This window comes from Budorcas taxicolor, chromosome 25, assembly GCF_023091745.1.
Source record: "Budorcas taxicolor isolate Tak-1 chromosome 25, Takin1.1, whole genome shotgun sequence".
In the NCBI taxonomy this organism is placed as follows: Eukaryota; Metazoa; Chordata; class Mammalia; order Artiodactyla; family Bovidae; genus Budorcas; species Budorcas taxicolor.
The window spans coordinates 39,808,857-39,835,198 of NC_068934.1; the positions used below are offsets into that span (position 1 = coordinate 39,808,857).

Genomic DNA, 26,342 nt, shown 5'->3' on the forward strand with positions numbered 1-26,342 from the left:
CAATATTGTAAAGTAATTAGCTGCCAATTAAAATAAATAAATTTATATTAAAAAATGAGTAATTTCCACGCTGGCAGATGGGGACACAATTAGACTTGGCGAAATTTGAGACTCAATGATTGTTCCCTATAATACAGACCAGTACTATCAGCTCTCTGCTGAAAATTTGAAGGGCATCACCTGTACCTCGCATAGTTCTCTGTATGTAGTTCTCTTCTGTGAGCTCTAACTATATATAGTCATAAAACTCTCTTCTTGGGGAGACTGTTTGTCTCTGCCTAGGTACACCTTCCATGTATGTGTTGGAAACAATTTCTAGAGTTGGGGCAATTGTAGAACTCTCCTTGCTTGCTCCACACCTCAGGAATCCATTCTCTGCTGCCAGATGTTTGATGTAAAACAATGCTCTTTCATTTGTCTTTTCTACTTTGGAGTTCTTTGAGACAGGAGGATAAATGTGTCCTTTACTCCTTTATGTCAACTAAAATGGAGGTTCCCCTGCAATCAGAACTCACTGAAGGCTTTGTGAATTCTAGACACTGACTTCTGTGCATGGGTGCAAACTTGATTGGGGATATGTGTTGTGGCCTAGGGAGCCCCAGTCTTGCTGGAAAAACATGCCAATTACAAATAGTATTTGCTATGTGGTGCGTTCAGTTCAGTTCAGTGGCTCTGTCATGTCTGACTCTTTACAGCCCCATGGACTGCAGCACACCAAAATTCGCTGTTCTTCACCAACTCCTGGAGCTTGGGCAAACTCATGTCCACCAAGTTGGTGATTCCATCCAACCATCTCATCCTCTGTCATCCTCTTCTCCTCCTGCCTTCAATCTTTTGCAGTAACAGGATCTTTTCTAATGAGTCAGTTCTTCACATCAGTTGGCCAAAGTATTGGAGGTTCAATTTCAGCATCGGTCCTTCCAGTGAATATTCAGGTTTGATTTCCTTTAGGATGACTGGGTGGATCTCCTTGTAGTGCAAGGCACTCTCAACAGACTTGTCCAACACCAGAGTTCAAAACCATCAATTGTTCATCGCTACCATTCCTTATGGTGCAACTGTCACATCTATACATGACAAATGGAAAAATCATAGCTTTGATTATACTGAAAGTTTCAGCAAAATAATGACTCCACTTTAAAAAAAATTGTATAGGTTTGTCATAGCTTTTCTTCAAACGAGCAAGCATCTTTTAATTTCATGGCTGTAGTCATCATCTGCAGTGATCTTGGAGCCCCCAAAATTAAAGTCTCTCACTGTTTTCATTGTTTCCCCATCTATTTGCAATGAAGTGATGGGACCAAATGCCATGCTCTTCATTCTCTGAATGTGAAGTTTAAACCAGATATTTCACTCTCCTATTTCACATTTATCAAGAGGCTCTTTACTTCCTCTTCAATTTCTGCCATGAGAATGGTGTCTTCTGCGCATCTGAGGCTATTGATATTTCTCCCAGCAATCTTGATTCCAGCTTGTGCTTCATGCAGTTAGGCATTTCACATGACGTACTCTGCATATAAGTTAAATAAGCAAGGTGACAATATACAGCCTTTATATACTCCTTTCCCGATTTGGAACCAGTCTGCTCTTCCATGTTCAGTTCTACCTGTTGCTTCTTGACCTGAATACAGATTTCTCAGAAGGCAGGTAAGATGGTCTGGTATCCCCATCTTTGTAAGTTTTCCACAGTTTGTTGTGCTCCACACAGTCAAAGGCTTTTGCATGGTCAATAAATCAGAAGTAGGTGTTTTTCTAGAATTCTCTTGCTTTTTCTATGATCCAACGAATGTTGACAATTTGATCTGTGTTTCCTCTGCCTTTTCTAAATTCAGCTTGAACATATGGAATTTCACAGTTTCAAGATTGCTTGAAGAAATTTTACTGTTCAAGATTGCTTGGAGAAATTACTTTGGTAGCATGTGAGATGAGTGCAACTGTGTGGTAGTTGAACATTATTTTAAATCACCTTTCTTGGGGATTGCAAGGAAAACGACCTTTCCAGTCCTGTGGCCACTGCAGAGTTTTCCACATGTGCTGGCATATTGAGTGCAGCACTTTAACAGCATCATCTTTTAAGATCTGATATAGCTCTACTGCAATACCATCACCTCCACTAGCTTTGCTCTTAGTGATGCTTCTGAAGACCCATTTGACTTCACATTTCAGGATTGTCTAGCTCTAGGTGAGTGATCACAACATCGTGGTTATCTGGGTCATTAATATCTTTTTTGTGCAGTTCTTCTATGTATTATTTCAAACTCTTCTTAATACATTCTGCTTCTGTTAGGTCCATCCCATGTCTCTCTTTAATTGTGCACATCTTTGCCTGAAACATTCCTTCCTTATCTCTAATTTTCTTGAAGCGATCTCTGGTCTCTACCACTCTAATGTTTTCCTCTGTTTCTTTGCACTGATCCTTAGGAAGTGCCGGGAGCCGGCGTGAGGAACTCCGCCCATGGCAAAGGTCACGAGGAAGGAAGCTTGGCATATGCAAAGGCGTGATCAAGCCTCAGGAAACCCCCTGTTCCTGAGCATCTACCCCCAAAACCAGAGTACTTTATGGGGAGCTCTCCCCCATAACCATTTCTCTCGGAGAAGGAGTTAACTTGCAACTCCGAGTTAATAAAAATTCCTGGGCGTGACAAGAGTGTTTCAACTTACAAACTCTGAAGGTTATCTAGCCTGCCTGTATAGGTTCATCCGGCCACATGTGATTGTTTACAACCCCCCAACTGTGAGAGGCACGAGGTGCTTTAAAACTTTCTAAATACAGACTCTTTTGAGAAGTTGGAAGATTATTAGTATAGTATTAGTGGGTTGATTAAGAATTATATTGGAGAAGGGTTTTTTTCATTTGTCGTGCCAATAATTACTGCTAATTCCCTGCCCTGGGTGTGACAAGGATGTCTCAGGTCAAACCTCTCTGCTGACAGGCTACCTTGTGTGAAAACCTCTCAACCATGAACAGCACAGAGAGTTTGGAGTATTAGCATAGGGCTTTTTTCATTGATGAGTCCATGATTGCCATCAGGCCTCCATATCCTTAAGCACCTGGGAATATATTAATCAATGTATTTGGAATATAGAAAAGGAAATATAGTAGTTTTTGATGTTAGCAATACCAGACTTTTTGAGTTAATGAATTTTCTCTTTTATTATAGACCACTGTACTTTGTTATAAATCACTGCATCCTTGCTATGCAAAAATGTAACTTTATCACTATTTTAAGACTAAATAGATCTTAAGGGAAACATTGGTGAAGGGTTTTCATTTGTTGGGTTGATGTTTGCTGCTAAATCTCCATATTCCTTGCCCTTATAATGAATATAACTAGCATATAGGAAAATTAAGTATTAACCTTTAAGATTAATCATGTTAAACATTAGGCTAAGTAAATTCCTTTCTTGATTGTAACTCACTACACCCTCACCCTATAGGAATGCAACTTTATTTGGAGGGTGGCGCCTGATTTAAGAAAAAGATCACCCCTGGAAAAATAAGTTTTCTGGTTAACTGACCGGTATCAGAAAGGGCCATAAAATGTCAGCAGACCTCGTGGCCAGAAGATGATGTAAAAACCCATAAGACCTTTGTATAATTTTATATGAAGCACCTGATTTTGACAAGGGTCAGGTCCACTAACCCCCGTGTGACTCTGTATTCATCCCTATGTATAACAAAAGGTATATAAACAAACCTGAAAAATAAAGAAATCCGATCAGTTTCTGGAAAGACTGATTCCCCTGTGTCATTTTTTCTTGCTTTCCTGGCTGAATTCCCATCTGAAATGTGGGTACTCACCACACCTGCTAATTCTGCCTGGGCTTTTGAGATTGGACAAGGGAGGCCTCAGTGCCTCCTCTCCTTCGGGAGAATGGAAAGACGCCTGTGGCCTACGTAGGTGGTGATTGGTATTCCATGTAAACCAGTTATTCAGCCTCTTCTTCTCCACTAATTTTCCTACTACACTATCCATTTCTAATCTCTCTATATATCAGTAATTAAGATTTTTCCTAGGACGCTGATTCCGTCCCCACCTTCGAATCACCCTGGATCCACTGGGGCTGGACCCCAGCAAGGAAGCCTTTTTTAAAAACCTCTTCTTGCTATTCTTTAGTACTCTGCATTCAGATGGATATGTCTTTCTTTTCTCCTTTGCCTTTTGCTTCTCTTCTTTTCTAAATTATTTGTAAGGCCTTCTCAGACAACCTTTTTGCATTTCTTTTTCTTAAGGATGGTCTTGATATGGTATGTACAGATCAAAAAAAAAAAAAAAATGAAGATCATGGCATCCCATTTCATTACTTCATGGCAAATACCTGGAGAAACAATGAAAACAGTGACAGGCTTTATTATCCTGGGCTCCAAAATCACTGGAGATAATGACTGCATCTGTGATAAAAAGAGACGCTGATCCTTGGAAGATAAAGCTATGAAAAACCTAGAAAGCATAATAAAAAAGCAGAGACATTACTTTACAGCAAAGGTCTGTATAGTCAAAGCTATGGTTTTGCCAGAAGTTGTGTTGAATGTGAGAGTTGGACCATAAGGAAAGCTGAATACCAAAGAAATGATGCTTTTAAACTGTGGTGTTGGACAAGAATTTTGAGAGTCTCTTGGACTGCAAAGAGATCCAACCAGTCCACCCTAAAGGAAATAAGTCCTGAATATTCATTGGAAGGACCGATGCTGAAGCTGAACCTCCAATACTTTGGCCAATTTATGGGTAGAACTGACTCATTAGAAACGACCCTTATGCAGGGAAAGATTAAAGGCAGAAAGCAAAGGGGCAGACAGAACATGAAATTGTTGGTTGTCATCACCGACCTGATGAACATGAGTTTGAACAAGCTCTGGGAGTTGGTGATGGACAGGGAAACCTGGCAAGCTGAACCCCATGATATAGCAAAGAGTTGGACATGAGCGAAAGACTGAACTGAACTGATGTACAGAGGACATCAGCAAGCAGGCAGAAGTCTTTCGGGTCCACTCAAGCCTGTGGCCCTGGTGGGAGTCATGAAAGATTTAGGTGGAAGCACAGGCTTCCCATCCTCTGGTGCAGGTCCTTGAATCCAAGGCAAGGAGCACAAGATTTTGAATGTATTACCAAATATTGTTTTCTAAAAAAACAAAAAACTGTTTCCTGCAGGAGTGAGAACTTTGGCTGAGTCTGTTCTCTAGATTTACTGAGGGATGTGGAAGGGATCTGGAGTGGACTGAGTCTGCAAAAATTGGGTGACCAGCTAAGGAGGGCTAGGCTTATGGTAAACATTCTGCACTAGGTGGAAAACAAATCCAGTGAAAAAGTGTCCCTTCTGGAGAGTACATGCCAATGTATCACATTGTTTCAGCAGATCATTTCAATGGTGTTTTGGGGCAAGCAAGAAATGTATGATGGGTGGTTTGTTTTTGTTAATTCCTGTGGGTAGTTCGATGACTAAATATTTGGTTACTTAATTGCATGGTTGGAATTATGCTTGGGAAAGAAAACTAGATGAGGTCCACACATATTTTGACATTAAACAGTAAGCATAGGAAGGTTACAAAGGCAACTATAGGTAATTTAAACATGAAGGGCCAAATGGAGAAAGATTCATTTAATAGGCTGAGATTGAACTGTACAGGTTGCCATTGTTGTTGCTATAACAAGTAGCCATAACAGCTACTTGTTGCTACACTGAAGTTGTGGGAAACTGACAAGAGGCCAAGAGCCTGTACAACTTTCCTTGCAGTGTGACTTCAGGGGAGAAGTAGTTGACAAGGAAAGGCTGACTGGTAAGGCTGAGGAAGGGAGTGATCTGAGCCAGTAATCAATAGCTCTTGTAGGAATCCCAGAAAACAGAAGCACTGGCTCAGAGTTCTGGGTCAGTTCTGGGTCAGAAATAGATGTCATTTGGCTGGAATCAATATTTAGCCTTGGAGATGGCAGCCATAACCTCTAAACACATTTCCTTCTCCCCAGGTGGCAGAATAATTCATATTTGTTCCAGACTCAGGAACCCAGAAAGCCCTCTTGGGACCACTTGCTCTTTGCAGGCACACATGCAATCTAGAAGGTGGAATTATCATCATGGTGCCCATTTTCCAGATGAGAAAACTGAGGTTAAGAGACTTGATCAAGGTCAAACAGCTAAGCACGTGAAAAGCCAAGCACAAACCCAGGGTAACAGTCCCCATATTGTGTGTTTTTGCTCCACACCCACTGGGAGTGGTGGGTGGTGATCTGGAAGCAATGCTTACGCAGAAGAAAACAATATTCACGTTTAAATTGAAGAAAGTAAGGAAAACCACTAGAACATTCAGCTACAACATAAATCAAATCCCTTATGATTATATAGTGAAGATGAAAATTAGATTCAAGAGATTAGGTCTGTTAGCCTGAAGAACTATGGATGGAGGTTTGTAACCTTGTGGATGGTGGTCATCAAAACCATCCTCAAGAAAAACAAATGTTACAAGGCAAAGTGGTTGCCTGAGGAGGCCTTTAAAACAGCTGAGAAAATAAGAGAAGGGAAAGGCAAAGGAGAAAGGGAAAGATATACCCAATGGAATGCAGACTTCTAGAGAATAGCAAGGAGAGGTAAGAAAGTCTTCATAAGTGAAAAGTGAAAGAATTAGAGGAAAAGAACAAAATTGTATAGAGTATAGATCTCTTCAAGAAAAGTGGAGCTACCAGAGGAACACTTGATGCAAAGATGGGCACGATAAAGGACAGAGAAGTCAAAGACCTAACAGAAGCAGATGAGATTAACAAGAGGTGGCAAGAATGCACAGAAGAACTATACAAAAATGGTCATAATGACCACAACAGGGATGATGCTGGGGTCACTCACATAAAGCCAGATATGCTGGAGTATGAAGTAAAGCGGGCTTTAGGAAGCATCACTACAAGAAAAGCTAGGGAAGGTGATGGAATTCCAGCTGAGCTGTTTAAAAATCCTAAAGAATGAGGTTGTCAAAGTGCTGCATTCAATATGTCAGCTAATTTGGAAAACTCTGCAGTGGCCACAGTGCTGGAAAAGGTCAATTTTCATTCCAATCCAAACGAAAGGCAATTCCAAAGAATGTTCAACCTATCATGCCATTGTGTTCATCTCACTTGCTAGCAAGGTAATGCTCAAAATCCTTCAAGATAAGTTTCAACAGTTCATGAACTGAGAATTTCCAGATACACAAACTGGTTTGAGGAAGCAGAGATCAAATTGCCAACATCCATTGCATCATAGAGAAAGCAAGGGAATCTCAGAAAAATATTTCCATCTGCTTCACTGACTATGATAAAGCCTTTCACTGTGTGGACCACAACAAACTGTGGAAAATTCTTAAGGAAATGGGAGTACCAGATCAACTTGCCTACTCCTAAAAAGTCTGTATGTAGGCCAAAAAGCAGCAGTTAGAATCAGACACGGGACAACTGGAAGATTTAAAACTGGGAAAGGAGAATGACAAGGCATACACTGGTTATGTCACTCTGGTTATTTAACTTATATGTAGGATACATCTTTCAATATGCTGGTCTGGATAAATCACAAGCTGGAATTAAGATTGCTGGGAGAAGTATCAACATCCACAGATGTGAAGATAACACTACCCTAATAGCAGAAAGCAAAAAAGAGCTAAAGAACCTCTCGATGAGGAGAGATGAAAAAGCTAGCTTAAACTCAACATTCAAAAAACTATTCACAAAAAGATACTCAACATCCATGGCATCCAGTCCCACGACTTCATGGCATATAGATGAGGGAAAAGTGGAAACAGTGGCAGATTTTATTTTCTTGGGCTCCAAAATCACTATGGACCTTGACTGCAGCCACAAAATTAAGAGACACTTGCTGCTTGGAAGGAAGAAAGGCTATGAAAAACCTGCACAGTGTATTAAAAAGCAGAGACTCACTTTGCTACAGAGGACGGTAGTGTCACAGCTGTGGTTTTCCAGTAATCAGGTAGCAATGTGATATCTAGACCATAAGAAACAGTGATTGCCAAAGAACTGAGCTTTTGAACTGTGGTGCTTGAGAAGATTCTTGAGAGTCCCTTATACAACAAGGAGATCAAACTAGTCAATCTGAAAGGAAATCAAGCTCTGACCCCTGCTGTCTCAGCTGAGGCATCTACTGATGGCCTCCAGAGAAAAGAACGGATGGTTCCACTGCAAAAGTGCCTGATCATGGCAGTTCCAAGCAAATAGTGTGTATCCCCACCCATGGAAAGGCTCAGAGGCTGAAGGCTCTGTGTACCCTGGGTCTCTCGATACATGTGTTGCATTCTCACTAGCAGCACTGGAGGCCAAGGAAGGGGCATTCTGGGCCCTGGAGGAGGGGAATGGCTCAGGGATCCACTAGGGCCACCACTTACCAAGTAAGACTGGAAAGGACAGAGCAGGCATATGTGGCAGAGGGCTCGTGTGGGAACAAGAAGGAACCACCTCTGCATGAAGTACCTCACCAAAGCACCCCTGGAGGACAAGCCCAGTGATAAGATCATCTGAGATGGGATGAAGAGAGTCTCTTTCATTACCCCTCATAATTCCTCTGAATGAGGAGGTGGTGGAGTTGGTGGGTCATCACCAACCATTCCATGGCCTAGACTATCTCCCAGTCACTTTTTTTGAGGCTGTCTCTCCCAGCTTCAGTCATGTAGTTCTGGAGGAAATTGACAATCATGTGTGCTGCTGGGTCAGGGCCACAGGACCATGTAAAGCCAATCATAGGACCAAATGGCCCTGTCAGGATGGCTGATCTAGGGCTGTAAATGTGATCTGAGGTGGGTCATTCAGAGAACACTCTTGAACTCTGATGTCTTCAATCTTTTCTTTCCTTATTGGAGATGCCTTGAGGATATAGAACCCTAGGGCAGGTAACTTGGACTCCCTCACTAGGTGTAGAAGCCTTAAGGAAGAAAGTTGTCAGTCTAAGACCATCAAAGAAGAGGGAATGAAAGAGTGAGGGTGTGAAATAGAGAACTGATGACTTCTGATTTCTTGGGTCCAGTCACTGAGATCTTTGCATTTGCTCTGATTCTTGTGTCCTGGATTCCCAGAATCATTTCAATGAGTCTCCACTTTCCTGAAAGCCAGTTGAAAGTGCGATCCTCTCAACTGTGATTCAGACTTGGTTCTAGATCCTTCCCGATCATTTCACTCCTCCCAGACACAAACAGAGGCAATCCATTTGTTTCAGCAACATTACGAGTAAAACACTTTATTCTTTATTGAGAATAGGGTGTGCAGACCACAAAACACAGTTCAACAGCATCCTGGGCAGGAGTACCCTAAGTGTGATTTAGTGTTTGCTTGGAGCAGCCTTACTGATTCCTGAACCATTCCAAGCATTTACACTGCCTATGCCAGGTCAATCCTGCCATTTCCTCGATCCAAGACTGAGAAATACAGCCTCAGGAAGACGTCACCCAGCATCCAGTTCTCTCTGGGTGTCCTCACTGTGTTCTCTTTAAAGGTGTTATAGCAGTGGCCTCTAGAATCCTGGGGGAGTCAGAGACACACATCAGTCAGCCTGAGCCCTTACCTACGACTCCCACAAATATCCAGACCCAGCACAATTCTTGGTTTTATTTCCCTCTTTTGGTAAGTATCAAGGGATTTTCTCCTAAGCAGGGGATTGAGAGTTCATCCACAACCAAAGGGGCCAAGATATGAGGTTGCCATGAGGAAGGGTGTGGGAGTTGGGGATACAGAGGAATGATAAACAACAAAGTCTTACTGAAAAGCATAAGCAAATATATTAACTATCCATTGATAAACCACATGAAAAAGAATAAGAAAAATAATATGTATTTCTGTATGTGTATAACTGAGTCACTTTGCTGTGCAGCAGATCTTAATGCAACACTGAAGATTAGCCACAGTTCAATAAAATTTTTAGAAAAGAAAAAGAATGTCCATAGTTCTCCTCTCTCCCTGTTTATTTCCTTCTGACTCCTGCTCCTTGTTTTCTCTGCAGAGAATGCTGGTTCTCCTCCTGCATCCCCACAATCTGTACTTTATTTAAAAAACTTCATTTTGTATTAGAGTGTAGCTGATTAACAATATTCTGAGATTCAGGGGGACAGCAAACAGACTCAACCATGTATATCCCTGTATCCTGGTTGCAAAAGTACCCCTCTCATCCAGGTTGTCATATAATTAACCAGAGTTCCCCATTCTACACAGTAACCCATTGTTGGTTATCCATCTTAAATAGAACAGTGCCCACAACACGTTCTTGAAGATTTAACTTAGAAACTCTGGGAAGCCTCCTTTGGCTGAAACTCACCCTCTTTGGCCACTCCAGGCTTGGTTGGGTAACATACTCTGGTTCTCCAACCCCTCTGGTCAGTCCATAGCCTTCATCACCCAGGTTAAGTCCCCAGTGCCCCAACGCAGAGCACCTTGGGATGCCATTTGCATGGAATCCAGTGCAGTTTCGCCTAGAACAAAGTAACCCTCCATATGGCTCCATGAGTTTACAGTTTTAGAATTCCTGAAATTCCCTCCCTTCCTCAAAGTCTTCTTTGAACCCATCAGCCAGCTCTGAACTCCCACAGGGAGCTGACATGAATCCTCCACCCTGTGCCGGGGCTGAGCAGTCACTGTGCACCCTTTATTCACATTAGCATCCAGCCTCCCCACGAGGAGTCAGGTATCCCAACTCACAAAGGGGGCACCAGGCCAGAGCTATGGGAAGATGCATCTGAGAACTAGGGTGACCTTGTAATTTATCATCCAAACCAGGAAAACTGCGAAAAGGGAAGGGAGACTGTTAATCCTTATGGTGGGGCAGCACACTGGGAGTGTCCCCAGCCATTCTCCTTGTCACATGACTTATTTCAAGGACTGCTAGAGCTAACCTACCATGTTCATACATCTGAGGGTTCAGATTGAACTGAAGCTCTTTGAACACTGAGGACATGAGTGATCCCCTCTCCTTGTGACTCCCACCATGCCAACATGGTGTGGTGTCTCCACATGTTTTCAAGATGATCAGTGTCCCAAACGGCCCTTTACTCTCGAATGGTTCATGTTGTGGGGAGGCTCTGGCCCAGCCACAGGGCTCAGCAGCATCTGCAATAGTGTGAGATGGCCTGCAGAGGGCACCTTCTTTCCCATAGCAGCCCAAGGGTTCCTGCAAGTTCCTATTTGAGAACCACCCCTCAGGGTCCTCCCTTCACCTTGAGGATGTAGGCTTGAGCTGGGACTGGGTAGTTGATACCATTGATGGTGAAGATAATAGAGGACAGGGTATTGACTGCAAAACATGAAACGTAGTGCTGTTAGAGAGAGAGGGACAGAGGTTGGCCCTGGAGATCCTTCTTGTGTGTGGAGACTGGGAGTGACCCTGGGGCATGACCCTTTACCTTTGAACCCCTTGGCATGGAGCTGATGAGTTTCTGGATGTTATTGACCAGTCTTCTTGGGCCAAGGATCAGTGATGTCCTGGTATCCACAAAGGGCTCACAGCCGCCGAACAAGCAATAATATTTCTTTTCATGGAGATGCTGAAAGACAGTGTGACTAAGCAGGCATCAAGGTCACTCTGGATCTCCCCAGAGATGCCCCCTTCCCGACTGTCTTCTAAACAGCCTTTTGTCTCTTGCCCTCTTTTCCTTTGCTCCTGACACGGCACCTTCCTTGACATTTTTGAATGCAGTACTTGAATACACCAGGCTCTTTTGCACCTTGACACAAGCTGGTTTTCCTTCCTAGAGGAGCCCACTCCCCTTTGACTAGCAAATTTCTTCTCATCTTCCAGATTCCTGCTTAATTGTCATGGTTTCAGGGAAGTCTTTCCCTCGGTGTTTTTCAGTCTCCTTTCTTGACAGTCTCTGTAGACACTTCCTCATGTCTGAAGTGAAGTGATTCAGTCGTGTCTGACTCTTTGCTACCCCATGGACTGTTGCCCACCAGGTTCCTCCGGCCATGGGATTTTAAGGCAAGAATACTGGAGTGGGTTGCCATTTCCTTCATCAGGGAAACTTCCTGACCCAGGGATTGAACCCGGGTTCCCCGCATTGTAGGCGGACGCTTTACCATCTGAGGCACAAGAGATTCCCTCATGTCTATCATGTACCAAAGTCACAATTCACTATGTGTGTGTCTCATTACCTGTGCATCTGCCTTCTTAGATGTGAGGGCAAGTTTTATTTTCATTGCTTCCTTAAAGTGCCTGGCACACTGTGGATGCCCAATGCTTGTCTGTTTAGTGAGTGAACGAAGACTGAAAATAATGAATGAGAAACATCCAGAGAGCTGTATCTGATTGGGAACAAATAACAAGTCAACCGCAGAGTGATGATGGAGATTCACAAGGGCAGCTGATTCTCATAGTGGTGGGAGAGAGGGGCTCCTCTTGGAGAGGGTGTCTGCCAGCACTGCTCCTACAACCAGCTCAGATGCTGAGTCCCTGGCCAGGAAATACATGACTAGCCCATAGAAACTCCAAAGGATGGGTCAGCTTTTGTCTGATCACACAGAATCCTATCAATTATGCCTCTTGTCCACAGGTCACTCCTCGATTCCACCTTCCTGATTCTCTGTTATAGCCCTTGCCCCACTGAGTGCCCATGAACTTGGGGTGTCTTTTTTATTAGTTGCTTTCACATCTTAAGACTCTAGCAAATCTCTGTACACTTCTCAGTAGTTGCTCCCTTAGTAGACCAGTTCTCCCAATTTGCTCAAGACCTTCCCTGTTTTCTACCTGACATTTACCTGTACTGAGAACTTCTTTGGTCCCAGATAGCTCCAGACAGTTGGTCATCTTATACCTCTCTTCAGGCTAGAGAAATTCTCCCTGATCCTCTGTTCATCACACTGTAGAGTCCTCTAACCATGCTCCATGCCTCACAGGGCAGTGGGTGCAATCCTCTCCCAGTGGTACAGACCTCTCCAGACCCTTTTAGGGCCCTGGTAGAGCTCTGGTCAGAAGGCCTGGGGATTATGAACCCATGGGTTGTTTGTATATCTATGTGCTTGTGTGTTTTTTTGTATATGTGTTTGTATGTGTCTCTGTGAGTGTTTGTGTGTCTCTGACTAGCTATGCATGTTTTTATGTGTCTCTGTGTATGTTGATATGTGTCTGCTTGTGTGCTTCAATGTGTCTGTGTGTCAGTGTCATTGTGGGTGGTGTATATGTCTGTGTGACTAAGTGTCTGAGAATGCATTTGTGTGTGACTGCCTGTGTCCATGTACAGTAGCGGGAGCATTACTTGGGCTGACCCTCAGAGGGAGACGTTTACCGGTCCATGTGTACACTCCAGTCACCCGTGTGGATCAATGGTACCCAGTTGAGCACTCCCTGGTAGGAGGATTTATACACCCCGCCAAACATCACTACACTGCCTTTTGCCCTGCAGGTATAGAGAGAAGAGAGGGGGGACATCCTTGGTGGACAGTAACAACAGCACTGTCTGAGAGCTGTGCTGGTCCACCTATCAAGGCCCTAATAAGGTCCCGATGTACAGATGCAGAAATAGCATCTAGGAGCGATTGAGATCCAGACTGAGGTCTGTTACTGGCTAATGAGTAGCACAGAGGAGATTAGAAGCTGAGTCACCTGGCTGGGATCCACCCACTATATCTTCTGAAGATGCCCTACCTCCTGCGACCTGAGTGCTCTGACACACTCAGAGGACACGGTGCTGAAGCATATTGGCCTTCTCCTTGTCCAGCTTGTCATTTTTTCAGGAAAATCAAAGCCTGGGAGTTCTAAGGGTGTGGGTTCACGACACCCAGATGTGGCACCACTGGCCTGTGACCTCTACTGTTCAAAGGGCCCCATACTCAGAAGGGACCCCACCTCTGCTTTCCCTGTTTTGAAATGCCGAATATTTCTTGAACAAGGGGTCCCACATGTTTGTTTTGTGCTCCACACTTTCATTTTTCACTGGCTCCTACAAATTGGGTTGCTGGCCAGGGCTCCCAGTGGAATGTTAATGAGGAAGGAAAGATATACACCATCCTTCTCCTTCCTTCCTTATCAAATTCATAAGCAAATCGTATTGCTTTTTCCTCCAAGTTGTTTCCTGTGGCCTTCCATTAGTCTTCCTCCTCAACCCCCTACACCAAGTTACTGGTCTTGAGCCCAGGAGCAGGGTTGTGTTCCAATAAAAAAGTTATTTATAAAGGCCAGTGGTGAAGCCAGGTACAGCCCTGGGGCTATATTTATCCTTGGTTACATTATCTCTCAGGATTCTTCTTTATCAAGTGTTCAATAATTTTCATGCAACTGAAAGCATCTTATAGCTACTTTGGAGAAAGGAATTGTTCATCTCAAACTTACTTGCTCAAGTAGAAGGCAAAAACAGGCTCAGAAATGGCACCTTGATTCTTCAGGTTGGCAAAAATAGGGATAGTATATATTGGGGTAGTTCAAGCCCAAGATGCCATCAAAAGATGCATCCTCACACCTGTATTCCACAACGCTTAGACTGAACAGCTGGTCAGTACTTACAAGGTCCCCAATCTGTGGGAGAGAAGAGTGTTCCCTTAGAGATACAAGAAGTGAGGCTAGGACTGAGCTGGGGTGCATTGCCATTAAATCCTCAGAGAAGAAATGAGGCTGGGGTGTGTCTTTGGTGGACCTCAGACGGTTAGACCATGCTGGGAGGAAAATTTGTGTCTCATTTGTGAGAGGCTGTGAATTTTAAAACATCTGCCCCTCTGAAAAACACCACCTGAGTGAGTCAAATTGGCCTTGTGGCTTCTGTCCAGGTGGGGCAATCAAGAATCAGGCCAGAACCCATTGGTGCCCCCTTGTGGCCAAAATGAGTCAAGAGCAAGGTAGCCTTCTCTGGCATCACTATGACCTAATGACAGGAATGGAATGAATTCTCTGTAAGGTACTGTCGATTATGCATCTGTCCAGGAAGACAGAAGTCGAAAACATAGTCTTGCTCTCAGGGTTCAATGAAACTGCTGCCTGGGAAATTCACTTTTGGGAATATGTGTGTATTTGTGCAAGTGTGTATGAGAGAGAAAGAGAGGGGGAGAACTACTCAAGTACTTTGAGAAGGTAGGCCATACGTTTTATGAGACTCTCAAAGGCACCCTAGAGTGAGAACTCATTTATCAGGCCCCTTGACATCTCTGGCCTCCAGTTTCTCTCTATTGATACCTGAAGCCCTTGACTGCCCCAAGGATCCCCAGATCACTTTTATCCTGTCCCTAAACACCCTACAGCAATTTCAGTCCTGAAAAACCAACCCAGCTCCACCATTTACCACATGTGTGACCTCAGCAAGGCCCTTGCTGTCTGCACCTCAGTTTCCTCATATGTCTCATGAGCTAATCAGACCACCTGCTTTGTGGGGTTGTTGCAGGATTAAACCAGTTATTACCTGAAAGTGCCTGGAACAGTCTGTGAATATAAAAGTGGGTGCTTTTTTCCCCATCTTCTCACTCCCAGCAAAATGAGCCTTGAACTGCTCATGGGCAGAGGAGCTGCAAGTCCATACCTCAACCCACCCCCTGGGTTAGCTAATCCGTTTGCTTGTGTGTCACCATGGGCACTGCCTTCCCAGGGACAGGATCCTGTGGATAAGATGATCAATATCTATGGGAGTTAGACTAGGAATGGTGCTATCAGATGGTGCTGCATCTGGCTATAGCTAGTCCTGAGTCAGGTTCTCTTTACACTTTACCCAAACAATGTTATAAGCAAGAAATCCCTTCATGCTCCCAAATCCACAGGCGATCCAGAAGGTCTTTTGGGTAGGCCGGAAAGTGGAAGATTTGTAATGTCTGAATCTAACTTGTGTAGCTGCAGACACAAGAGATGAGTGTCAGCAGGTGCCAAGGATGGAAACAGGGCGGCAGGGCAAGTGAAGGATGGTCCGGGTAGGGAGTGTCCGTACTCACAAGAGGCTGGACTGGGGCAGAAGAGGGAGGGCACCCACAAGTCAGATAAGCCTGTTTCAAAACAACCTGGAATTCCTGAGGGGGTGTTCCAATGGTGATGTTAGCCACATAGAGCATCTACAGTGCAAAGGAGGGAGTGGTTTAGTGCAGAACTGGCTACCCTCTAATCCCACACTGATGTCTCCCTCTGGGTGCTATAGATCTCTTGAGATCACTTTCCAATCACTGTGAAGCTCACAGCCTTTGATCACAGAGGGGCTTTCATTTGATTTTTTTTTCTTATGCTACATTGTAAGCAGGATATTGATTCTATGACCAGATGTTGAAGTGGTACCTCCTGCATTGGAAGCACAGAGGCATAACCACTGGGCATCTAGGACTGCTGGACACCCAGGGAAGTCCTGGTGCCTTTATTTGAGAAACTCTGTAGTCTCTTCAAACCCAGCCTTAGCACCTCCTTCTCCAGGAGGTCCTTCTTGATCAACCCCAGCCACTCCCTCTAAACTCAGACCACATCCAGTCAACACAAGTCAACACAAGTGACCCTTTCATTTGACATGTATTTACTCTTTGCATATCTCTCAGGCTGGCATGAGCATTCTTGAAGACAAAATAAGCCCTTTTTCTAATCAAAAAACCATAACCACTGTGTTAGATTCTGATGGCCTTACATGGAATATGGGTTCCATAACTTTTTACTGCTGTGGTTCTTGCATCTGTGGAAACTGAATTCCTCTGTCCGGTTATTCACAATTGCTTTGCAGTTGGTTCTACCTTCTGATCAGAGATGGTTCACTCTGCATCTGTAACTAGTTCACTCCCTTAGTTCAGAAGCAAATGCTGCCGCTGTTGCTGCTGCTGCTGCTGCTGCTGCTTTGCTAAGTCACTTCAGTCGTGTCCATTCTGTGCAACCCTATAGATAGCATTTCACCAGGCTCCACCGTCCCTGAGATTCTCCATGCAAGAACACTGGAGTGGGTTGCAATTTCCTTCTCCAGTTCAGGAAAGTGAAAAGTGCATGTGAAGTCTTTCAGTCGTGTCCGACTCTTAGCGACCCCATGGACTGCAGCCTACCAGGCCTCTCTGTTCTTGGGTTTTTCCAGGCAAGAGGACTGTAGTGGGTCATCATTGCCTTCTGCTCAGAAGGAACAATCTCCCTCAAACTAATGACACATCTTTGACACAGAAATGGATGTTTACTCTCCATCTGGTAATTTCTGGGCCCAGTCACCAAGACAAGAGTTAAGGATGATAGTGCCTTCTCCTCTGCGTGGGGCCTCTTTGGCCCAGTGCTTCTGCCTCATGCAGGAGCCCCAGCCGCAGCATACCACCTGGCATCTCCAACTGAGCCCCAGTGCTAGGCTAGAGCACCAGGGGGCGCTGTGGAGCACCATCCTCCCAAAACACTCACATCCATGATGTTCCTCAGGGGGGTGAATAGTTATATTTGGGCCACGAGAAAAAATCTGAGACAGTCTGTAAGCATGTTCCTTCAGGAAATTGTTCAGCATGTTTTTTTTTTCACTGAAGGTGTTTCTCATGGTCTTCACTTTCCTTAGAGGTATTCTTTCACTGAACATTTGACAAAGAAAACAAAGAAGATGCTACATTTAGCTGTCAGTGTTAAGGTACAACTGTCATTGCAATGGCAGTGTGTATTTTCTAATCATCTTTATGAGGTAGCTTATTATCAGAATTTTATGCATATTCCATGGCAAAGACGTAGGTTTGAATAAAGCTTCTGTTCTGTAATGTTGAGTAAGCCATATGACCACGTGGAGTCTCAGTCTCCCCTTCGGTAAAATAATGGAATGTAATGATTCAATCCCTCCAAATAGGATATCTTGGGGATAAGTGAAGTGATGGATATAAGGTGTCTGATAAATAGGAAGTCTCAACATGACAGCCAGTAGCATTGCTGTTGCCATCCCACTTTATCCTTCTCATAGAAGCTCAGAGAAGGAGGTCGAAGGGGGATTCCTCTCCTCTTTTACATGGGAGGAATTAGAAATGCAAGAGGCTTGTGAATTGGCTGTGGTCACACTGCTTGTCAGATATAAAACAGTGTATAAGTAGCTCTCCCAATGTTTCTCCAAGTTGAAAGAGAAGAGATAGTTGAAAAAAGAATCCAGGAGATAGGGAACAAGTTAGGGAAATGTACAAGCTTGAGAAGGAAAGATGAGTCAAATGAAAAATTAAAAGAAAACAACACAGAGAGAAATACACTCAGAGCCTTCCAAAGGGATGGAGAGATAAATGACAGTGATACAGAAATGCAGACATAGACATATACACACTGAAGCAGAGAGGGAACAAAGAAAGCATGCTAAATAAAATGTAGAAAAGTGCTATTCCACAGGACCGCACCTACATCTGAATTGACTGTGTACTGAAAATTGCAAGGAGTTCCTATTTCAATAGATCATGACATGACTGGACCCCAAGAGTTGTGCAGCTACGCAAATCTACACAAAGACCCTCGGAACCCACAGTTCCTATAGCAACATACTTATCAAAAAGTAAGAATTGAACTTTAAGATTGTCAGGGGAATATTCCATTCCCTTATAAAATGGATGAATAGAATAATCAGATGAAAAGAAAAATCACAGAAATGAATATGATGTGGCTTACAGTCTCCATACTTACATGACTCTGCAATCTGAGAAGGCCACCAGTCCGAGGAGCACAAGCCACTTTATGCTTCTTTCCTGGCTCCAAGTACTCAGGAAAGATCAGTTTCTTAGCATGTAGTGGTGACCGGGAGTCCTTAGTTGCATATGATCTGACATGCCCTAGTTTAGGCCTTTAGGCCACTAATAGGTCTAGAAAAAACACAAGGTCTCGACAAAATCTTTCCTTCATCAGTGTCCTTGGCGAGTGGACTTTGAAGCTTCACAGAATACAGAGAACTGAACTGTAGTATCTTCCTTAAAGCTTGGTTGGAAAATCAGACTGATCTGTATGGACATCTAAGAAGATGCAGAACCTTGACTACTTGGAGAAAAAAACTGCTAAGAACATCATGAAAATGGATACTAAGAGCCATGCTCGACATTCGTGGTTTCATGTCATCTTCCTAACCACTTCATGAGATATGCATTGCTGTCTTCATTGGAGAGGAGATTGCTAGGAGGATAAGTTGTCAAATGGCAAAGTGAAGACTTCAGGGACAGCCCAGGGACATACAACTGGCTTTAGGTAGTGGGTCTAATGGCAGACATCAGGGGCAGTCTATGGTGCCAGTCTGCATCAAAGATTTAGAGCAGAGCAGTACTTCAATTGCATGGTTTCAGTATTGGAAGAAATGTCATATGCAGCCACAAGATATTTCATATCATCCAACAAATGTACAAGGAAGTAGTGTGTTCTGGGTTCTGGGTTAAAGGCTTCAAAGTCAAAGTTGATCAGGACAAAAGTAGTCTTTATCTTAAGATAGCTAGCAGTCTAGTTCTCACACACTCATGGCCCCAGGAGGCCCTGGGCAGCACAGAACCCTCCCAGCACAGCACTGGGAGCAGCCTTTCCTACACTTCAACCATGCTGGAAAGCAGGCCAATTGGCCACATTTTCAAGAGAAATCAGAAGTTTGGATATATATGTACAATGTGCTGATTTTTATATTAGCAAGTAAAGTTTTTTTTACCAAAAAAAAAACCAAAAAAAGTGGAAATGAAATCTCCACAGTGATGTGCTGGAATAAGCCTTCAGTCTCTGCAGGTTTTTATTTCTCGCCTAGAGTTGGGAGTGCAGTGGATACAGAGAGGAATTTAATTCATGTTGGTTGATTTACAAAGAGACTGAATGCATACTGAACATGTGTGTTTCCTATTTATGAAGAAATATCACTGGGGACATACAAACCAATGAATTTAACTGCTGAAGATAAATGGATATATTTCTGATATAATTTCTTCATAGGGTCTATGCTGTGAAAAATTTTGTCTGCCAAATCAAACATACAAAAAAAAATTTTTTTTTGAAACGTCTTCCCAGTCAAAGAAGACAAAACAACTGTGGCAGCCATGTAAAGCCAATCATATTTAATGACTCATCCAGGACTCCCAGGGACTATTCATGCATGAGATCTATCAATGAATGTCCCTTGAATACAACAAGAGCCTCTCCTAGTCACCAGATGTGTGTAGATGGGGCACTGTGTCTTAACACTGATTTTTGCACATTGTTTAAATTCAGTTCTGGTGGTTAAATCCCAACAGGGGTTATATGACGTCACTGACAAATGACACAAATATATGCCGTTTGAACTCTGGTGTTGGAGAAGACTCTTGAGAGTCCCTTGGACTGCAAGGAGATCAAACCAGTCCATCCCAAACAAATCATCCCTTAATATTCACTGGAAAAACTGATGCTGAAGTTCAAGCTCCAATTATTTGCTCATATGATGGGAAGAATTGACTCATTGGAAAAGACCCTGATATTAGGAAAGATTGAAGGCAGGAAGAGAAGGGGAAGACAGGATGAGATGGTTGGATGGCATTACCAAGTCGATGGACATGAGCTTGAGTAAGCTCCAGGAGTTGGTGATGGATAGGGAAGCCTGGCATGCTGCAGTCCATGGCGTTGCAAAGAGACCAACACGACTTAAGGACTGAACTGAACCGAACAAATTGAGAACAAAGACTGATAAATCTAATTGCATCAAGTTGGTGACTAGCTGCCCATAATAACACATTACTTAAATGGCTTTAAAATTCAGAATTATGACTACATTCAGAGTGGAATATCTTCTAAGGAAAAATAAAAATGCTGCCCATCCAAAACAAGACCAAAGAAAATAAAAAGAAATACAGGAAAGAAATCTGAAACTATATTATACAACTTATTCTTCCTCATATTGCTTCTGTTATTGTGACAGAATCATGTATGTGTTAACAGGTAAAAGCTACACAATAATTAAAACTAATGTTCTGAAGTAAGCCTTTCAGTGGCTAGAAAAAGAGGTTCACTCATAACATAAAGTACTTTAATTAAAACTCTGCTGTCTTAAACCTTGAACTGAAAGCATAAGTTTGTACCAACTAATTATATTCTTTTTTTTTTTTTTAAGAAAATGTGTCCTTCCTACTCTGACCAATGTAAAGCCTAGAAGCAATGACAACTTGATAACAGTGACTATTCTGAGGTCTAACATCTAGCTTCTAAATACATTTCCCATCAGACGATTAATGGATTCTTAAAGAGATGGCTGATTTCAGGACTGGGTAAAGAAATGCACAACATAATCTTGGGAATTGTGAAGGACCAGAAAGCTAAGGTACTTCAAAGAACAATGTGAACTGGACAGAAAGTTTAGGAATCCAAATGAAAAGGCCAAACATCTACCAGTTTGTTGGGCAGAATGATGTTTCTGCTTCTCAACACACTGTTTATGTTTCTCATAGCCAAGAAGCAAACACCTTCTGATTTCATGGCTGCAGTCACCATCCACAGTGGTTTTAGAGGCTAAGATGAAGAAATCTTTCAGTGCTTCCATCTTTTCTCCTTCTATTTGCCATGAAGGATGGGGCTGGCTCCCATGATCTTAGTGTTTTAAGATTTAATTTTAAGCTGGCCAAATGTGTCCAAATGTTAACAGACGACATCCAATTTGTCACTGTGATAGATTGCTAGGGCACCAACTCACCATTCTGAGCACCGAGAAAGGAAAATTATCATCAATATTTAAGATATTTTTGCTTCTACTAAGCATAGGTTATGTAATTACCAGGAAAACAAGCTAGACTGTCCCTTCTGGGGGTGATGAGAGAGTGATGGGGAGCAGGTATAATACAGATGAAGCCTCACTCACTGGCCTGCAGCTCAGATCCTGCTGTGGAGGTCTGGTTCTTAATAGACCAAGGACTGGTACTGGTCCTGACCCACTGTGCAGGTATTGTAAACTCCTGCTCTAAACCCAATAGTGGGGCATTCTGTAAGACCACCCTGCTTCCTCCTAGTTTCTGAAAAAATGAATGACATTAAAATTGTGAGAGGAACAGTTATTTCATCTTAAAGGAGAACAACCAAGTGCAACATATGAGTACATTCTTTCAATAAACTGTGAGAAGACATCTGCTTTTTGAGAATCAGGAAAATTTGCAAATGGACTGGATATTAAATGTTAATTTTATTGGGAACAAAGAGCATTTTTTTAACATCACATTATTTTCCCCAAATACTAATTATGTACATTTTGTGAATTGTTCATCTGGTCCCTAAAACACTTCAGGAAAAAAGAATAAGAAGTAAAAAAAAAGAAAGAATGAAATTAGTGTCTGTATTGATTTAAAAACAGATCTGCATAGCCTCTATGAATTGAATTGTGTCCACCCTTGACTTCCAATATGATGGTATTAGGAAGTAGGGCCTTTGGGAGGTACCAACGTTGACATGGGGTTTTGATGGTGGTACCTCATGATAGGATTAGCCTCTCCCTCTTTTTCTCTCTTATTCTCCCTCTTCCAAGTTCCTTTCAACCACCACATGTGAGAAGATAGCAAGAAGAGAAAGACTGATGCAAGTCAAGAATGTCTTCACTGGGGAATCAATTGGTCATCACCTTGATGTTGCATAGTCTCCAGTCTATGACAACCGGTGGGACTAAGAGGTTAGTTTTGTAGTTATTGATGCCAAATGACAAAATAAAGGGTTTATGATACTCTTCTTTATTTTATTTGTTATGTTTGAAACGGTTTTGTAGTAAGAAGTTTATAGAAAGTCCATTTTGAATTTTCTGTCTTAGAGATATCCTGAGGGGCCCAAGATAGCAGATTCAGGCAGGTCCCCAATGAATGAGTGGTTGGAGGACAACATGCTCCTTACTCCAACTCATCTCTTATCATCTGAGAACTGTCCCCTACACTTGACAACCTTACTGCCCCCCACTATCTGCATCTCCATAACCCTGCTAAGCTGAGTCATCTAGCTGGAGATGTTAATGATTCAGGACAAGGTCTTGAAGCAGAAGGAATGTGGACATTTTTAGAAAGAATGAACTGGGCAGACCCCTCCTTGGTTTTCCCTTCTTTAGTGCCATCTGCATGTAAGGGATTGGGCCTGGGTAGAGAGGAAGCCACAAGTGGGACTGCATGGATATTTGCAAGAGCAGGGAGGAGGAATTCACAACCCAATAACCAGGAGGTGGGTAGCTTTCACAGGACCCAGGAGGGAAGGAAGAAGCAATGGGAAAAGAATAGCACCTACCTGAGGGCCAGACATACCTAAGGCTTCTGGTTAAACTTGGAAGTCACGTCCTTCCTGCTGGAATTCCTGCTCCAGATGTGGAGGGGAGAGAGCTGTACTCACTGCTAATGAGTCACAGGGAGAGGGACCACATCCCCCAGAGCCCTTTGATTCCACTCTAACTGTGGGTATCATCCCAAGCCAGAGAGCAAATGGCAGGTCATCCAAAAGACGACCTACTTTAATGGTATGTAAAATGCAACAAAATTTGTCTAAGAGTCCTGGCATATCTAGTTCTCCAAGTTTTTTAGCAGAGATGATTCATCAGCTTAATTTGGATTTCTGCTGAGGAATCTACAAACTTCCCCATGGGTAGCATCTGACTTTTAAGTACCTGATCTCATCCCACAGAATCCAAATGATGGTAAGTTTCAGGGGGCAAGGCCTCTAAGGTCGTCGGTGTCACAGCAGCTGTGTGCCAAGTGGTCTATCTCTATCAGTTCTGATCCCAGGACCCATGAACATCACCAGACAGTTACAGCCCCCTGCCCACCAGAGGCAGCCTAAGCATCCTCAGCAACATGCACCTTTGAGCCTCTTGTCCACTGATTGGCACTGAACTTCAGTCTGGAGCAAGTGTTCTGGAGCAAGTCCAGTCTCCCTCACCCAAGAGACGGGAAACTGAACCCTGGGTGGTATGACTCACTCTAAAGTTGCAGGTAAGTTAGTGAAGACTTGTGACCCAGGAACTCTGGTTCCCAGGCTAGATGACTTCAAGGAAGGGAAAGATGAGAGAAAGCTCAATTGCATCCCCTGCTGGGCAGCTCTCAGATATCTGCAGGCACCAGAGTGGAAGTTCCTTTCCCTTTGCCTCTCAAGTCTGGTTCTGATTTTATCAGCAGACCTGCCTTCTTGTAGCAGCAGGAAAGCAATACTGCAGGCTGTTTCTTCTGGGTTCCAGGCACAACAGGGGAGTTTCAGCTGTAGTGACCCAAGGAGACAGTCGTGCAGGTGGTGACTGACTCACTCCCAGCTCAGAATCCCCAGAGCTCCCAATCCTCATTCAGACAACACAGACCTTTGGGTGACTGGATAACATGAATCTGCATTCACAGTGAGAAACTCTTCTTAGCCTTCTGGCAACTTAGATAAGTGTCTTATGTTTCCTCAGGGAATCCCTTGCTGAGGGAGGCTAAGGTCTGAGACTAGCCTGGATGCAGGGGAATGTGTTCCCTCTTTGATGCTCCAAATAGACCTTGGGGATTCGAAGGCCTTGAGAGAATTACAATCACCCTTATATTTTTTAGGGACTTTGGTTTATGAATCTGATTGGAGAAAAAGGACATAAACTCAGGACAAGGCTGGACATCTCTGGGTCCCAGCTGATTGTGAGTTGAGTTCCATCCACCAGGCTTCAGAGTCAGGTGCTGATGTAATTCACAAGTCACCTTTGAGGAAGCAAAAGGGGAAAGAGTTTTTGGGCAGAGAGTAGTGTGGTCAAAAGTCCATGGGATTCACACGGGGCAAGATGAAACAAGAGTCATTACTTGTTTCTTTGCTCTAGCAGTTTCTTGGCATTTCTACTCCTGAGAACAAGTACATGGAGATAGTCAGAGGCATTGGTGGTGCCCCTGGCACCTGATGCTCCTGGTGATAACCAGTCTGTGGACACATCCCTGAGGCCAAAGCATATTCAGCCTCTTTATAACCCCAGATTCTCCCTTCTTGGGAAGGCTGATCCTATAGGATCTTGAAAGTGTCCTGCCATGTGGCTTTGTTCTTGCTTGAATTTCTGAATCCCACACTAGACCACTCCTTCCAGAGGGCAGGGCTGTCACTTGACTCACTTGTAAGTGTAAATTAGTAGATATTGTCTCATTCAGACCCTAATGTTAAGAAAATGCTAACACAAAGATCAGCTATTCTGAGTGTTAGGTTACAGCTTCAACGAGTGTAATCAAACTCTAGATAACATTGTCTTAAATACAACACAATTTCAATTCTCTGTCATATAATCTTAGTGCAGGTCTCTCCACAGAGATGAGGGCCCACTTCTTTCTTGGCACATCTTCCACCTGTGCTACTTACCTCTGGTCTAACATGGCTACTCCAGCTCCTGTCATTACATGTGCATTCCAGCTAGTGGGACAGAAAATAATACTTCCATTTGGAACTAATATATCACTTCTACTCAAATTCCACTGGCTGAAGAATCGTCCACGTTCATGGCAAACCTGGGGGTGGTGGGCACACAGAAGGGCAGGGGAACGTGATCCTACTGAAGAACATTCATGATGAGTAGCAAGGGCCACCAACCTTCATTCATCTCCCTGTAATTCATTCTTCTTTGGTTCTCCCCACACAGCTCTCTGTCTGTTTTGGCCTGCAGATATGGATATAGATGAGGTTTAAGAGAGGAGATAGCCCAGGCTGTACAAATATGGAGAAAACAAAAAAGGAAAGAAGACAAGAAAGTATAAAAATGAGATCTAATCTTACCACATTATGGTCAGAAGGAGCTCGTGTACACCCGTGGTGGATTCATGTCAATGTATGGCAAAACCAATACAGTATTGTAAAGTAAAATAAAGTAAAAATAAAATTAAAAAAAAGAAAAATAAAAAAAAAGAAAAGAAAAGATACTTGAAATGATTTCAATTTTTTTGAATTTACCAAGGCTAGATTTATGGCCCAGGATTTGATCTATCCTGGAGAAGGTTCCATGAGCCCTTGAGGAAAATGGTGAAATTCATTGTTTTGTTGTGAAACGTCCTATAGATATCAATTAGGTCTAATTGGTCTGTTGTATCATTTAAAGTTTGTGTTTCTTTGTTAATTTTCTGTTTAGTTGATCTATCCATAGGTGTGAGTGGGGTATTAAAGTCTCCCACTATTATTGTGTTATTGTTAATTTCCCCTTTCATACTTGTTAGCATTTGTCTTACATATTGCGGTGCTCCTATGTTGGGTGCATATGTATTTATAATTGGTATATCTTCTTCTTGGATTGATCCTTTGATCATTATGTAGTGTCCTTCTTTGTCTCTTTTCACAGCCTTTGTTTTAAAGTCTATTTTATCTGATATGAGGATTGCTACTCCTGCTTTCTTTTGGTCTCTATTTGCGTGAGATATCTTTTTCCAGCCCTTCACTTTCAGTCTGAATGTGTCCCTTGTTTTGAGGTGGGTCTCTTGTAGACAACATATATAGGGGTCTTGTTTTTGTATCCATTCAGCCAGTCTTTGTCTTTTGGTTGGGGCACTCAACCCATTTACATTTAAGGTAATTATTGATAAGTATGATCCCGT

General features: G+C 43.0%; 1 pseudogene; it reads right to left on the reverse strand.

Moving 5' to 3' along the window:
* Window positions 1-9,341: 9,341 nt before the first annotated feature.
* Window positions 9,342-25,136, reverse strand: LOC128068564 (pregnancy-associated glycoprotein 1-like; annotated as a pseudogene).
* Window positions 25,137-26,342: the final 1,206 nt, after the last annotated feature.